Below are 5,589 nucleotides of genomic sequence, written 5' to 3'. Positions count from 1 at the left end.
CAAGTTAGAATTCTTTATGAAGTCATGCAAGAGTTATCCCTTAAATTAAGGAGATAAGGTTGAGTTATTTTGAGTTGTAATTAGTTAACTCAGTTTACTGAGTTAAGTCCAATTAAATTAGTTCCAAACTATTTGAGGAACTAATAGAGAGTTAACAGTCAGTTGATGCACGCATGCACTCAACTAGTGTACTCCAGTTAACTGAAGATTCTCTCATCAAAAAATCATGCATGTCTATTCTGACAAAGACCCAGTTGAGATTAAAGACAAGGAAATTGTACTATTAGTTGCATGTGTTTTCTTATAAAGAAAACTCATGCATGCAGTCAAGATATCATTCCTTGAGGATTGTGCAGTTCTCATAGTGTGTGAGAGAGTGTTCCACTTGGTTGAAGGAGAATCATCCCAGAGGAACAAAACATGGAAATAGGAGCTTGGAGGGCAGAGAGGAAGGCTAGAGAGAAGATTAGATTGCATGTGAGCATCTGTGAAGATTAAACTGAGAGTTGGATAGCTGTGAGAGCTAAGGCTTTGTATAATTCCTATGTATTTCCACCTTGTATGATAATACAGATAGTGGGGTTTTTAGCTGAGGCTTTCCCCAAAGTATTTTCATGTGTATTGTGCATTGATTCTTCTTCTTTTGGTTATATTGTTCAGCTTGATCTTTAAGATTCTGCAAATTGATAGTACAAGTAGGTTATAATATTCTGCTTTGATTTATATTGCATTATTGGGTTAACCTACATCAGATTTTCTACACCCTTGACGTCGACCTTGACTCTTTGGCTTCAAAGCTCACGATCTCCTCTTTGCTCATGTAGATGAGTGCCTGCAAGAAAGATCAAGTGGAGACAACAAAAATATACAAAGCATAACATTTTTTAATACAAATTATGTAACAGATCAAGGAGCATTACAATAAATGGACAATAATTGATACATTTACGGAAAGAAAACATATATTGTATTATTAATAGATGAAAAAGGGAGCATTACAACCAATGAATCCTTGATGTTGGAAGGCTCCTTCAAGTGATATTCCAAGTCCAATACTTAGCCTTCAAACACCTTTCTCCTTTGCAAATGGGTAACAATTGGGCATAATTCAGCTCTTAGGATGGCAACCAACCATTAGTGGATGGTGGGCAGTTCATTTATAGGGAAGGAGAGGGAGTTGAGGATCCTTGAAAAGAGGGAGGAGTTCCACATCTCAAGAAATCCATGGAAAGAGGATCTAGGGCCAGGAATTGGAGGTCTTGTTCTAATCTTCATCTACCTATAACCACATCGTCGTTCTCTAGCTTTCTAGTAAGAGAAGCTTCTCCCCCATTTTGGGAAAATCTGCCTAAAGAGGACTAGCATATATTTTCCTGATAAAAGTGCCGCTAGCAGCGCTAGACATGTATAATGCAACAAGTTATTAGCACGGGACACTAGTTATGCAAAACGCATTGGGCTTGTAAAACAAGATTTTTGAGAAGTTCTTTAGAATTCTTCTAAGGCATGTTTTCTTCCTTTCCTTCAGGGATATTCTGTTGATTACCACAAGCATGTTTCATGGTGAATACATTGTTTGTGACGACTTTAGTCACTTTGTGACACTTGCGACATTGATGACACAAAGTGTGACACTTCAGGATACGAGACTGGGAGTGTGACAAAATACTGTATAACAGATTACTTCCCTAAAGCATGAAGGAAGAATGAGAAGTGATGGTTGAAGTGATTTACAAGCAAAGGCAAGGACTTAGAGAACCACCATCAGGAGCCCTGTAAATCACACATAATACAATATATTTGACATCTCTAATGTAAGTATGCTTAAAGTGTAAGCATCTAACAACACATGGATCCATGACATGGATGCATCCATTTGTATAGAAAGTATCATGCTACAATCATCAATACTTAATAACTCCACGCAGCCTGGAGTTATCAAGCGAAACCTAAGGTATTCATCTTTGTCTCAATCTGACCAAAGTATGAATCTCACCATGAGAATAAATGGGTTGTAGTCGAACATGGTAGAAACCACCTGATTACCGTCCAATGATGTAAATCGTTAACAGGCACGAGAGAAACCACCAATGATGACGATGGCTCCCAAGGTACAACAACACAATCCACAAGTGTGAACAATGAAGCTGAAATCGAACACTCACAAAATCATTCGTTGAAGGCCAGTGATGTGAACCTATCTTCAAATGTGAAGAACCTGCCTCTGAGGAATGCAAGATCCAAGGTACTAAAAGGGAGTTCCTAGATCATCTTCCCGGATAATGAGTTGGAGTCAATAGGAAGTGATTCGTCTAAGGAGGGTCATAATGTTTCCCACATCATTGACATGAAACATATGATTTTTTAGAGTTGGAAAGAGTGATTAATTATTGTTGCATAAAAATTCAAACAGGGTATAAGTGGTTTGAATTCACAAATGAGACTTCTCTTGAACATATCAGCGAAATGACTCTGAAATTCGGCAGCATTTGACTCAAAATAGGATCAGAGGTCATGGTGACAATATGATATAATCAAATGAGAGGAAAATGGATTCCCCAAACCCAGTAAGGCAAGTGATGAAGTGAGGATAAACCAAACCCGACACGAGATACAGTTAAGTTTTAGGTTCAAGAGCGACATGTTTCCTTTCATACAAAATACATGATATATGTTTCTTTCCATTTTCCACCACTATTTCTAGTGAATACCTCTTTATTTTTAATCTCAAGCTTGAAGAGGATACCATATGCTTGTCGTATAAGTTCATCCTTTGGATGAATCCATCCTAGTATTTATAACAAGCCCTAGGAAGGAGTAGCTTGGTCTCATCATGGTGACAAGTCCTTCATCATTTTATTTTTACGAGTTCAATGGAGGGGTAACTCGACATCTTTTTCATGTTTAGAGAGTATGAACAAGAGGCGGAAAAGAAAACTCCAGATGTCCCTTTTCGTAGATAGTCTCTTAAGTTCAAAAAGGTAGAAAACAATACTAAAGAGAAACTCTTTGCCATGTTTGACTAAGGTATTCCTCTTTCGTAGTTAGTCTATCTTAGTTCGGAAAAGGGTTAAACTTATACTGAATATATGTTTTTTCATTTACTTTTATGAGTTCGAAAAGACAAGTGCTCGAAAATATTTTCGTATTTTCAGAGTCTGAAAAGCGCTGAAATGATCTAGGTGGATGTTGGTGGCCATCCGCCTATTCCACTTAGACCCCCACCATTATCTCTTCCAGTTTTTTAGTTTCCTTAATTATAGCACATTTTTCTATTTTTGGCAGTTTTTTGGGTTCTGAAATTCTGGAGCCATTTTGAGGCCCTAAACGACATTTTTTTGGGAAAACTAGGGCTGACATGGATTATATCCCAATGTTGTCCACTCAAAAGCTGTATTCCTTGGATAGATATTTCTAACGAGGTATTGTGCGCGTCAAATAAAGATAGTATGCCAAATTTACCACCAAGGGAAGTTGATGTACTAATTTACCCAAACAGGGCCCATAGTTTTGGCGCTTCATCTCGTAGGGTTAAGTTTTTGGATGTTTAGGGTTTTCCATTATTTCTCAATAATAAATAGGCCTTCGAGCCTCATTGTAACACAGTTCAGAGGCACGTATCCGCCACATCTCTATATTTATGGTTATATATGTAATTTGTCGTGTTCCTATTTAAGTTCAGATCAATGGTATCAGAGGTGTTTGCTCTTTCTCTATTTTTCTTTGCATGTCCCCAATGAGGTCGAGATATAAGGAGTTAGGGCTTGAACTCGTCGAACCTTTGCAAGACTAGCCTCACAAAACCCGACGACCTCCCATGGTGATAGAGAAGAAAGATGAGGGGCAGGAGATTCTTTCAAAATCTTGAACGAAGAAGCCCTCGAGTGACAGAGGAATGTGATGATGGACAACTTTGCCTAGATCCTTCAGCGACTAACCAAGGGTGATGCATCTCCTTATAGTAGCTACTTTGAAAGTGCCACACCCTTTAAGGTACAGGTTAACTTTGACATCCCCATATTTGAGGGTCAGATAGATGCGCATGCAGTAGATAATGGTTAAATTTGTTTAGAAGGATATTTTTATGTTCATGATTTTTCCAGTTGAGAAAATATTACTTTTTCACTTCTCAAATCCACCCCCCACGTCAAGGATTGGTGGAAAACCTACTGTGAGAAGAAGGAAAAAAGTACACCCTCACTATTTTCGGCCACACCCAATTGGGATTCGTTCCAGGATGCCATCAAAGAGCAGTACTATCCTGTCGGGCGCTATGAGGATAAATACATAAAGTGGGCCAAGTTGTAGCAGGGAAGGAAAAAATACGTGCCATAGTTTACCAATGTTTTTCATACCCTTCGCACGAAGTTGGGTATCAACGATTCTGAGAAACATTTGGTACTCAAGTACTGCAACTGCCTACTTAGGTACATCCATGATGAGATGGAGTTATTGGACATCTCCTCGCTTGGTATGTCATACTGATACATTTTAAAGATTGAGAAGAAGTTTAAACATAAAAAGTGACTTTGGATTTGTGAATCCGAAGTAAGGGAAAAGCGCACCCAAACTGCAAAGCTGTTATAGACATTTTTGTGCCTTACAGCATGAAGCATGAAATGTCAATAATCTAAGGGATCCAAAGTCCCTAAACATGTTGTTCCTACCCCTAGAGGAACAAGGTTAGCAAACCACAACACTAAATATCAGTTCTCCACCTGAAAACACTCAAAAACAAGCTAATTCTGGATCATGTCAGCTGCTCCACTGAGCATCTGTGCTGAATGTCAACTGCTCCACTCTGTACCTGTGCTGAATGTCAACTCTAATGAAGGCTACCTGCGCTGGGCGAGATTGGCCAAGTGGCACAGTCATTCTGCAAGGTGTCAAATGCCCAGGAAGCTTCCAAAATGACACTTGGATCAGGGAATTCGCCTTGTGATGAGTAAGAGGATCTAGATCTCCAAGTGGAAGCAAGAAACTCCAAGTGGACTCAAGAACTGAAGAATAATTGAAGTGGGAGAGGACACTAGTCAGCTTCATGCCAGCCTCAAGCTGACTCATCCTTTCTCCAAAACTCCTATATATAGAGCTCTCTCATGAGGTCTAGGGAGGCTGGAATCTTGTGAATGTAAGGAAGTGCTGTTGGTTTGAGTAAAGAACTATTGGGTGATTGCTTTGAAGGAGGTGAAGAGGAGATTTCTTTCTGCTGGGAGGTGTTGCTGGATTGGGCCTCTTATGGTTGTAACACTCTCAGAACTTTACTTCTTCCATTAATAAAGCATTTGAGGTTCTTCTATATGCATGTGTCTCTGTGGCGTATTGATTCTTGTATATTTGATTTATTCTAATCCTTGAATCAATTATGGATGTATGCTTCTTGTAGTTTCCTTTTCTTGTGCTTTTGCAGGATCTTTGTGTAGCTGGGCCAGTGAAAGAGCAAGGAGCTGGGAGCAAGCAGCAAAGAGGGAAGATTGGATCAATCATTAGCGGAAGATAACGGTTAGTGGATCTCTCTCTCCTCTCTCTTACATCTCATAAAGAAGTAATCTTGAATAGCTTTGCTTTGATTGTTGCTGAGGTACTATC

Source organism: Pinus tabuliformis, chromosome 4_2, assembly GCF_031772625.1.
Source record: "Pinus tabuliformis cultivar Carrire ecotype Pingquan chromosome 4_2, CPIR1, whole genome shotgun sequence".
Lineage (NCBI taxonomy): Eukaryota > Viridiplantae > Streptophyta > Pinopsida > Pinales > Pinaceae > Pinus > Pinus tabuliformis.
Note: the sequence above shows the minus strand (reverse complement) of the source record.